We start from the raw sequence: 12,196 nt of genomic DNA, 5'->3' as shown, positions 1-12,196 counted from the left end.
CCTCCCCTCCGGAGCCGTGTGGGTGATGGCGCTGCCCTCCCCGATCCAGCCTCCCCCGGGATTTTGCAACAGAAAGGAACCACAGAAGAGTTTTTTTTCCAGTCTATTTCAGAAGAGTTTAATTATCTGGGAGATGGGAAACAAGAGGTTGCTCTTTTTTTTTTGGTGGTGTTGTTTGGGGTTTTCTTGTTTTGTTCCCAGTTTTCCCTCCCCGCCCTGCCCCCAAGAAGGTTTCTGATTTTCCCACTTCAGTGCTGCTCCAAGAACCTGAATTGGGTCATTACAACCAGGAGGGGACCCCATGAGTTATTCCCAAATCCTGATGTTTAAGACAAGACCAGCCTCGGATCCACCTTTCTTTAGGAAAAAAAATAATGTAAAAAAAAAAAAAAAAAACCCAAAAGTTTGACCTTGCTTTAGTTCTGAACTCGCAGTTGCAGCCAATGGCTTGGGAACATGATGGAGAAAAGGCTCCAAAAATAAAAAAAAAAATGGAAAAAAAAGACTTGACACGAGCAGAGGTTCCCCTGCCAAGCCACAAGGTGAACTCCAAGCAAGGTAAAATCCCGTTTTCTCCAGGAAAAAGCAGTTTGGAAAAGACCTGGAAAGTCTCAGAGCTGTGGAGAAATCAAGATCAAAGCTGAGATCCGAATCCTAAATATTTAATAGCTCAGGCAAGGAATCTAGAAATGACACTGTGTAATCCATTTTTAATGCTCAGAATTCTTCTTCCTGATGTTTCTTTTGCCTAAAAAATTTTTGGAGCGACAATTTATCCGGAGTGGTTTAATACAAAATTAAAATTATGGCAGGGGAGGGATTGCGAGTTTAAGGATTCTCTCTGCTGGAAGGAGCCGTGTCATAAATGAATTTTTTTCCTGAAAGAGGCTTTTTTTTTAATTCCTTCAAGGCAGAGAAATTCCAGGGAGTCAATACCGGCCTGGATTAGACATGAGATTTATGGATTTACACTTAAAAAAAAAGGGAAGATTCCATGGAGACAGAAGGAAAATGTGTTTGATGAGGATGGGGAGGTGCTGGAATGGAATTCCCAGGGAAGCTGTGGCTGGCCCTGGATCCCAGGAAGTGTCCAAGGCCAGGTTGGACGGGGCTTGGAGCAACCCTGGGTTAGTGGAAAGCATTGCTGCCCATGGAAAAGGGTGGAACTGGATTGGTTTTGAGGTCCATTCTGACCTAAATCATCCATGATTATCCATGCACAATTCCAGATGGTACTTCTGGAAGCAGCTATTTATTAATCCAGTTCTCCTGAGCCTTAAGTTTGCTCACAGAACCATAGAATGGTTTGGGTGGGAAGGAACCTTCAAGATCCTCTTGGTCCCAAGGGCAGGGACATCTTCTCCTATCCCAGGGTTGCTCCAAGCCCTGTCCAACCTGGCCTTGGACACTTCCAGGGATGGGGCAGCCACAGATTCTCTGGGAATTCCATTCCAGGGCCTCACCACCCTCACAGGAAAAAATTCCTTCCCAGTATCCCACCCAAATCTCCCCTTTCCCAGTGGGAAGTTATTCCCTGTGTCCTGACCCTCCATCCCTTGTCCCAAGTCCCTCTCCAGCTTTCCTGGAGTCCCTCCAGGCACTGGAAAGAGCTCCAAGGTTTCCCTGTATCCTTTCCTTCTCCAGGGTGGACATTCCTAACCTCATCTGACAGAGGTGGTGGCACCACACTGATATCCCATATCCTGGAGATTCCATGTCCAGACATTCCTTCCTTGCTGTATTTCTGGCAAAAAAAAAAAAAAAAATAAATCCAAGAGCAGAAGCACAACCATTCCAGCTTTTCCTCTGGGAACAGCTTGCGGTGGCGTTTTCCACAGCTTAAAATGCCTGGAGGGATCTCTGTCCCATTTTATGCAGGCCCAATTCCCCACTCTTTCCTTCTTTCAGGCAATGTCCCAATCATGCAGCTTTCTGCCCCATGGGAAAAACTCAGAAACGCACCACTTGTTTTCCTGGATTTCACCAATATTTATTTTAATCTGGCCCTGATTAACTGGAATGATTTTACTATCTCTGAAATTCCAGTCTTGGAGCAACACTTGCAATCACTTTTGTGCTTCCAGTTGTCTTCAACTCCTCAAAAAAACCTTGGAAAAAAGTCACTCTGAATAATGTCTCTGTTTCCCAAACCATCCAACTGGGAAAAGTCTGACCTACTTGGCAGGAGCATGGAGAGCCTGTGCTCTTCTCTTTGTTTTTTTTTTTTTAATTTTATTTCTTTTTAATGATTTAAGAGAATCCAAACGGGAGGCGCTGGAGAGGCGGGAATTCCGCAAAGTCATTAAGAGACCACCAGAGTGTTTGGAAGTCCCTTACCCGCATTTTTCCCCTGTAATCCAAATTCCCTCCATCGATTTGTCAAAACAGGGAACTTTACGCAGGGTTTTGACAGCTCCCAAACTGAGGTTTGGGGATGAAGAGAGGAATCCCGAGGAAGGGGCAACCGGCAGGAAAATCAGGATGGAAATTTATCAGGAAACACAAAAAATAGATGGGGAAAAATTAAAATGAGTGGCCTAAAATGAAAGGGGAAGGAAAATACCTGGAATTTGTTCCTTTTTGGTCCTTCATAAACTACTGAGAGGAACAAGGAGGAAAAAGACTGGGAAAGGATGGGGTGGAATGGAATGGCATTCCTTCTCGTCCTGGAGAAGTGAAGGGTCCAGGGAAACTTCAGAGCCCCTTCCAGTGCCTGAAGGGGCTCCAGGAGAGCTGGAGAGGAAATTTGGACAAGGAATGGAGGGACAGGACACAGGGAATTGTTTCCCAATGCCAGAGGGCAGGGATAGATGGGATTTTGGGAAGGAATTCTTCCCTTTGAGGGGCTGCAATGGAATTCCCAGAGAATCTGTGGCTGCCTCATCCCAGAAGTGTCCAAGGCCAGTTTGGAGCAATCTGGGATAGTGGAAGTTTGGGGGCTGAAATTCCATGATCCTTCACATCCCTTCCAATCCAAATTCCATGATTCCATGATCCTATCACATCCCTCTCTTCACCCACATGGAAAAGGGGGTAGTAATGACATAACCTCATCCTGGTTATCCATAAAAATGAGATGAGGGACAATCATTAATCCTAAAAAACTCTAATACCAAGCCACAGCTTTGGGCATGCAAATAGGTCATGGACACGATGTAGCAACTCAGAATTCCCAGTGGGAACAGAGGGGGTGGGATAAACAGGAATCTGCTCTTTTCCTGGGAGAATTTGGCTCCTTGCACTCAAATCCCCCTTGAGAAGCCAAATTCCTCCAGGAAATTCATCCTGCAGCACTCAGGAGCAAAAACCAGGGAGAGATTTGGATCCTGTGGATGGAGAGCTGGGATAAAAGGCGAGGAAATTGCCAAGTGCTGATCCTGCATCTCCCGGATTGTGGAATCTTTTTGGCATCTTGAGCTTCTGGGATGATGGACAGTCCTTCAAGATGAATAACTTGAAACAGCGGCAAAGAACGCAGCAAATTTAGCAGGTTTTTGTCTGACTCCAAGTCAGCTGTCTGCAGCTAATTGCAGGGAAGTCAGGGAATTTGGGATTTGTCAGCTGGATTGAAGATGGGAGAATGTTGCTTGGGAAAATGTCTTGATTAAACTCTGCAGAAACCCTGCAAAAATCCCACAAAAAGAACAGGATCTTTGTGGGGTTTTGGGGGAATCTGGCCCAGGATTTTCGTCCTGGCCTTGGACATTTCCGGGAATGGGGCAGTCACAGATTCTCTGGGAATTCTGTTCCAGTAGAATTCCCAGTCTCACAGAGAAGAACTCCTTCCCAATATCCCAAACTCTCTCTGCCAGTTTAAACCATCCCTCCTTGTCCTATCCTTCTATCCCTTGTCCCAAGTCCCTCTCCAGCTCTCCTGGAGCCCCTTTAGGCACTGGAAGGGGCTCTGAGCTTTCCCTGGAGCCTTCTCCAGGCTGGACATTCCCAGCTCTCCCAGCCTGGCTCCAGCCCTAGGATCAACTCCATGGCCTCCTCCGGATCTGCTCCAGCATCTCCACAACCTTCTGCTGTTGGACCCCAGAGCTGGATGCAGAATTCCAGGTGGGATCTCATCAGAATGGGTCAGAGGGGTAAAATTTCCCCCCTTTCCTGCTCATTCAGTGAGATCCAAACGGTTTACTGGATGACAGCAGAGATCAGCTGGACCTTCACCTCCCCAGGACTGGATCAAACTCCGGGAATCTCAAAGCTTGGAACTGCAGAGCTGGAATGGCAACAAATCACCCTGGAGTTGAATTTCCATCAACACTCAACGCCTCGAAGTTCAGGGTCACAGTGTCAACCCACTTAAGCATAGCCTAAAATAGTTAAGCAAGAGCTGAGTCTGCACCTGAATCCTCCTGACCTTCATCCCATCCCATTAATTTCATCCCATCCCATCCATTCATTTGTACCGCTTTGAGCGTTTCATACTTGACTGCCAGGGAAGATCATTTGCTGTGTGAACACTGCTATCAAATCCCAGGCACTAAGGACGGATTTGGGGCAGGGAGATTCCAGAAACTCCCCAGTGAGGAATGTGCAGTTTCTTCCCAGAGAAGCCCACCAGAAATCATGGATTAATAGGAAAACCAACAAAACTGGGAAAAACAGGCAAACGTTTTGATGAGAGCAATGCAGGGAATGCAGAGATTCCCCCCCTTGGCAAACCTCAACTGGTGAAACGAGTTTTCCCAGTCCAACTCAGACTTGGTGGATCAAGGAAAGGGTTGGAATTGCTTCCTAAGCTTTTCTGTAATGATTTTAATGAAGGCAATAAAAATTCAGTTCAAAGACCCAACAAATATTTTTTGAAAACGAGGATTTTTCCTCAAAAGTCTGGAAATATTTTCTGCAAACCAAGCCTGTGAGTTTTCCTGATAGGTCTTGATAAATAAGTTTCCTGATAAATCCTTCTGGTGACTAAATGAGAGAGATGGAGAGGGAATTGACTTTGGAAAAGTGATAGGGCACAGGGAATGGCTTCCTCCAACAAGAAGGCAGGGATAGGTGGGATATTGGGAAGGAATTCTTCCCTGGGAGGGTGGTGAATCCCTAAATCCACATCCCTGAAAAGGATTTTGTCTGGGAACCACTTCACATCCTGTTGGAATTCAACTGCTTTAAAAAAAAAAAAAATGCTGTAACATTTACAGAGCAGAACTGGAATCAGGAGAGGTCAGAAAGTGCTTGGCCACCCAAGGGGAGATAATTTTAAATTTCCGTGACGTTACTTCAGGCCCTGGTGGCTGCTGAGCATTCCCCACAGAAGTTCAGAGGGAAAGCGGCATCTGCGGATGGCATCGCCCCCGAGGAAAACAAGCTTTTATCAACACCCACAACAGCGTCAGCGAGTGGATCTCAAGTTTTTTATTATGCAAAAAATGCATCATTCCCTGATTCCACAGGGGTTGTGCTCTCCATGGCGGAGCTTTATCCTTTCCCTGAATTTTATTTCCAGGTTAGCATTGGGAATTAAGCATATACCACAGGATAAGTGGGAAGAAGCAGAAGGATAAAGGGTTGAAAGAAATCTGGATTTGGGGGAACCCAGAGAAGCTGTGGCTATGCTACCCCTGCAAGTGTCCAAGGCCAGGTTGGACAGGGGTTTGGAGCAACCTGGGATAGTGGAAAATGTCCCTGCCTGTGGAATGGGAGTGGGATGAGATGGTCTTGAAGATCCCTTTTCAACCCAAACCTTTCCATGGCTTTTTTCTCCCTGGATTTCTGCATCTTAAGATGATTACCTTGGATGATTTAAAGAGGGGAAAAAACAGCACCAGCTTCCCATCCAGTTTTGTTTCGCAGTATTATTTAACACCGTCTCCTATGGAATAACTACAAACATCAAATTTAGAGGTGAGACAATTCCCCTCCCAATTAAAAATCCAGGAAGCAACTCAGACCCTCAGCCAGACAACGAAGCAGGAGATTTCCCAAAGACAGGACTTTTATTGGCCAAACTGGGGTCTCTTGGCTTCAGAGAGAGACGTTGACAACTAGAAAAGCAGGAAGATCTCCTTAATGGCTCTTCCAACCACAAGTTGTGGCGTCCCCTGGGTCCTGATGCTATCAGGGCTTCAAATATCCACGGGAGGGTTGTGTTATCCTGGTTTAATTCCCTGGCTTTGGTCTGGCTGGGCAATTACAGGAATTTTGCAAACACTTAATCCTTAAATGAACTCGACTCTGGGTTTAGCTTCCCGCAGAGCCCGGCGGGCGCCTCTCAAAGAGGTGATCCTTGGAGGAGCCGGTTGGATCCCATCATGCCGGGATGGAGCCAAAAGCACTCCAGGAAAAATAAACAACCTGATGCCATCAGGCCTCTGCCTGCTTAACACAATCCAAAGGCTGAGAGAATGAATGGAAGCATTGGGGTGAAACTTCACCCCCTGTGCAGGCAGTGATTATCCAAAGCTGCCAGACAGGATCCAGGTCCTGCTTCCAGCCTTCCCAAAGACACAGGGAGGGATAAAACAGCCCCATTCCATTTTCAAGAGGCTCAGGAGTTCTGAGGGCACAAACATGGCCACTTCCACTAGGCCATGCCCTTGTTTGGATGTGATAGATCCCTGGAAAGAAAGATAAACCTAGCTTTGGCTGGGAATTAATCTGCCTTGATAAGAATCAGTGTGCCAAACAGGATCCAGGACCAGCTTCCGAAAGAGTCAGGGAGGGATAAAACAGCCCCATCCCATTTTCAAGAGGCTCGGGAGTTCTGAGGACACAAACACAGCTACTTCTGCTAGGCCACGGCCTTGTTTAGATGTGATAAATCCCTGGAAAGAAAGAAAAACCCAGCTTTGGCTGGAAACTAATCTGCTTTGATAAGAATCAGCGTGGGAACTGGAAGCTCCAGTAACAACCAGTCAAAGTCTATTTATACAAGACATCCCTGCCAGGGATCCATAGGAGAACTGACACTGGGAAGTCTGCGGGGGGAAAAAAAGAAAAATCTCTGTTAATGCGCTTGTTTCAGCAAATGAAGATCTGGGGAAAAGTAGTTTCAGCAGTTTCACGAAGCTCTGTCTAGAAACTGTTGTCTCACCGGATGTTTTTATCATGGAATTATGGATTTTGGATGGTAGGAATTGTGATGGTGAGGCCAATATCCAATTATTTGGAAACGGGATGAGTTTTGCGGCCAAATCCAGGTCTCGCTCTGGGCGTCCATCCAAGGCTTTACCACGAGCTTGGGTGAACTCCAGGTGTTTTTTCATTTCCACACCCATACAGCCATGGAATCCACCCTTCCATCCCCCTTTAGTACGGAATTCTGACTGATTAGGCCTTTCCAATTAAAAGAACATTAATTCCTTCAGGTAAATTTAGAGAAGAATCACAGACAACATGATAACTACAACTAATTAATAATTTAGTTTCATTTACCCCCACTTTTTTGGGACCCTTTTTATCCAAATCCCAAGTTCTTCAGAGCAACTCCTCTATGACATCCGAGATGTGAGTGCTGAGCTCCACACCTGGAATTCCGCATCCAGTTAACACCAGCTTCCTTCCACTGCAGCTCTTTTAATGTTATGAATAAAAATCCGGGTAATTCCTGAGGCAGACAATGATATTCCAGCTTTACCGCCCACAGCTCCAGGACGATGTCATTAGGAATCCACAACACCGCCTGCCTTTTAGCCGATTATTTTATTGTTGGAGCCATATTCCTGCTCAGAGCTCAGCACGCAACAAAAAATACTCAGATGGGTTTTTCAGAGATAATTTTTTGCAGAAGCAAATCACCTCAAATTAAGATACGAAACAACATAAGGCTGAGTCACCCACTGAAGCCAGGCTGGGAAAGCTGGGAATGTCCAGCCTGGAGAAGGGAAGGATCCAGGGAGACCTCAGAGCCCCTTCCAGTGCATAAAGGGGCTCCAGGAGAGCTGGAGAAGGACTTGGGACAAAGGCATGGAAGGACAGGACACAGGGAATGGCTTCCCTCTGCCAGAGGAGAGGGATATATAAAATACTGGGAAGAAATTAATCCCTGTGAGGGTGATGAGGGGATGGGATGGAATTCTCAGAGAAACTGTGGTTGCCCAGTCCCTGGAAGTGTCCAGAGTCAGGTTGGAGCAACCTGGGATGATGGAAAGTGTCCCTGCCGATGGCAGGGGGTTGGAATGGGATGATCTCGAAGGTGTCTTCTCACCCAAACCATTCCATAACTCTGCATTAATTCCAAATGTGATGTGACACAACCCCAGCCATTGTCCCTGAACAAGTTTGGGTTCTTTTCTCCCAGAAAACAGCCCCCCAAAAAATCACTATTGACAACACGTGAAAACACCAGGGTTGGCTCTCAAAAAACAACCAATCTCCATCCGAATTTTAGGCATTTTTAAAATGATCTCTCTGCTGTCAGAAATCAATCCTAGCTCCTAATGATTCATCCCACTCTCCCATAGTGACTGCTTTGATGTTTTGTTATTCCCTAAAATCATCCACACTTTTCCTTCTGCGACACCGCAACATTTTGATCAACAAACTCATCAGAGGCGCCATCACGTGCTTTAGAAGTGCCCTCAGGTTCTAAAATAAGAATTTTATCTTCAAAACGGAGGATATATTGAAATTCCGAGATAATTTTAGGAGGCTCCAGTACCAGGTGATACAAATAAAAAGTAGTCCTTCAGATTCCTGCTAAGCACTGAGGCTTTGAAACTTCATATCCTGTTTGAGGTGTATTTTGTGAGCCTGAAAGTCCACAAAAAAATTGCATATTTGGGTCTAAATCATACCTATTGTTTTTCAAGCCCCTCACATCACTATCCCAAGGCTCCCCCTGCACTTTATTACCTGTATCCATAATTCTCCAGAGCGAGGCTCTGATGGAAAAATCGCTGTTTATTTCTCTGTTAAATTGTGAATTCATAAACAATTCCTCTGCTCCACCCTGGTGCCGTGACTGGCAAGGGAGCTGTGTGGAATTAACAGGAAATGGGGTTGGGATTCAAGAGGAAAACTCAAATAATCAAGTTAATCGAGTTTATTGTGAACTTCAAATTACCCCAGACATTCCTAAAGCACTGGCAATTTCAGAGCTGCGGCTCCAGAGGCAAAATCAGGGCTGCACCCTTCATCCTCTGCACGGAATAAAAGCTTCCCCTTCCTCACCTGCCTTTGGGATGTGTGGAAATTTAGGACAATCCCTTCCCTGGCACTGAGCAAGGATTCAAATCTCTCAGAAAAGAAAATTAAAAGGTCTCAAAATGGGGGAAAAAAAGTTGATGTGAGACTGTGAAAGCACTGTAAGACTCAAATATAGCTATTTTATTTTTGTCAATTAGGCAGTTTGAAATTTCTTTTTCTTGGGCAGTTTCTAATTTATTTATGGATTAATTAGGTAGGGATAAAATGATTAAGCAATGGTGAAAATTCTCTTCCTGAAGTTATAATGGAAAATGTGGAAGAAACCAATGAGCAGAGCCTTGAACTCTGTTCTGGCTGTTCAATATCTGAAAGCAGCATAAATTTTCTTCTTTTAAAGCAAACTTCATTTTTAAGGGCAATCTTTAATTACAATGATTTCCTTTAACCTTGACAGCTTCCCATTTTATTGGAGATTATTGGATATTAGCCAGGAGACCTCTTCATCTCACCCTCGGAAGTTACAAAGTAGTTTTTCGGACAGCGTAATAAAACTCCATTTTCAATTAAAATACAATTTTGGAAGGGGAATTGTGCACCCACACTTCCGCTCCTGCAGATCATCAGGAGCTGCCTCTCCTATAAAGGACATTCCTGTAAGGAATGGTGGGGAAAACCCCAAAATCCCAGAATGGTTTGGATCCATGGGATCATCCAGTTCCACCTCTCGCCATTTTTCCACACTTTCCACTATCCCAAATTACTCCAAGCCCTGTTCAAACTGGCCTTGGTCAATTCCAGGGATGGGGCAGTCACAGCTTCTCTGGGAATTCCACTGCAGCCCCTCACCACACAGGGGTGGTTCCTTTGCTCCAATTCCCAATATCCAACATAAACTAAATATTTTTCCAGGCCAAGCTTCTCTCCGCCTCACGTGGATCCTCAGGGTCACCTCTGGCTTGATTTATTCTGGAAACCATTAACTTAAGGATCCACGTAGGCCTCTCCAATCATTATCCACAGAAATGGAAACAAGAAATAAAATCAAAGAATTGCAAGGCAGCAATTCGAGCACAAACTGAAGAGTTCTGACACATCCAAACCATGGAATTCAGTTGTTTATTGGTGAAGATGGGAGACACCCTCCCTGGTCTGGAAGAGCTCCATAATTTTCTGGCTGTGGCAACAGCAGAGCTGTTTATAGGATTATAGAATGTTTTGGGTCAGAAGGGGCCTTCAAATCATCCAATTCCAAGGGCAGGGGCACTTTCCGCTATCCCAGGTTACTCCAAGCCCTGTCCAACCTGACTTTGGACACTTCCAGGGATTGGGACAGCCAAGGATTTTCTGGGAAAAATTTGCCAGGGTCCTCTCCCTTGTTGCAAACTCATTTCCTGCTCACTCCTGTGTCATTTCTAATTCCCAGCCTGGGAAATTTTGAGTCCCTCTGGATTCACCGAACCATCATCCTCCTGAATCCACAAACATCCCATTCCTTAGTCACCCAACTTTTCCACAACTGGAGCAGCTCCAGCCTTCCCACAGTTGTTACCATCCTCTATCCAGATAAATCCCTAATAATTCCTGTAGAAAAAGGTAATTAATCTGTGTCCAGGTTGTTTATGGCATGAACATCCAATACAAATGTGTTTCTCTGGAATCTGATTTATCTCTGTTTCAGCTCAAAACCACAATTCAACCTCAGTCCTCGGCACAAAAATCAACTCCAGAGGATTCCTCTTAGTGGATCCACACAGGAAACACTGGGAACTTCCCAAAAAAGCACAGTGGGAGAGCTCCTGCCTGGGTAGGATGAGTTGGAAAAGCTCGGGCACCCCCAAAAATTGAGTCCTGCATCCCAAAAGAGCTTTTTTTCATGGAATAAGAGAATACTTCAGACTTGCAGGCACCTCTGGAGATCATCTAATCCAACCTTCCTGCTCATGGAAGGCTCATCCAGAGCGGATGGATCAGGATTGTGTCCGGCTGGCTTCTGGACATCTCCAGGGATAGAGATTCCATGAACACTCCAAATTATCCGTGCACCTTCTACCGCTTTCTCCATGGGCGAATAACAGAAAATAATTAATACCTTGAGCTTCAAAGCATCTGGAACAATTTTTAGAGGGATCTTCAAGGAAGGAATTTAGGAGGAATGCTGGAAGGAACCATGAAATGGTTTGGTTTGGAAGAGAACTTAAAGATCAACCAGATCCAAGCCCCAGGAATTGTGGTGTTACATGGGACACCTGTAACAATTGTAGAATGATGAAACCTGGAGCAAAATTTCCTAACAGTAAACTTCCAAAATTTCCAAATTTAGGAAATTCAAATGGAGTTAGGAAAATCCAAGACAAAACGAACACCTTGGACAAATGTCACCTCAGAAATTCAACCCACAGAACATTTCCCCCCAAGTCCCCCAAAGATAAAGGAAGTCAGGACTAGATTTCCCTTTTTTTAGGGAAACCAACAGATTGAGGATATTAATTCCCTCTTCCACAGAAATCCCAACAGTTCAGAGACATCTCTTTTATCCTGCCCTGGCATTTTCAATCCTGTGAGGAGCTTCTCACCCACCAGCTCCATCAACCACCACAATCCTTCCTCATTGCCCTGGATTCCAGTCGGAACTTTGGCCCAGGAAATGAAAGGACTATTGTGAAACTCCCTGGAAACATCTGGCCGAGCACCCACTCCCTCAATGCCCGCCTTGTTCCACCCGCCACATCCCAGGATGAGCCATTCCAAGGGGGTGAGGCAATCTCAGAGAGGTTCACACTTTAAACTTTCATTTCTTCAGCTGAGACCCGGGATAAAATTTCGAGTCCTCAAGTGAGAGCAGAGCCACAAATTTTAACTTTTCCACAGACCCTCAGCCCAAATTAGTTTCTTTTTTTTTCCTCCATCCCCACTTAACCTTTCACCTGGAACAACTGAAATGTTGAGAGGATGAAGAATCAAATATTCAGGAAGGCCTTTTGTCTCCTCCCTCCCGTTGCTGATCAGTCATCACCACACTGATGATTTCAAGAGGCTGGGATGGGCTCATTTGTCCATCAGCTGGGATCTTGGGAACATCAGGGATAAAGTTACGGCT

This window comes from Cinclus cinclus, chromosome 1 (genome assembly GCF_963662255.1).
Source record: "Cinclus cinclus chromosome 1, bCinCin1.1, whole genome shotgun sequence".
NCBI lineage: Eukaryota > Metazoa > Chordata > Aves > Passeriformes > Cinclidae > Cinclus > Cinclus cinclus.
This window is presented reverse-complemented; position numbering follows the sequence as displayed.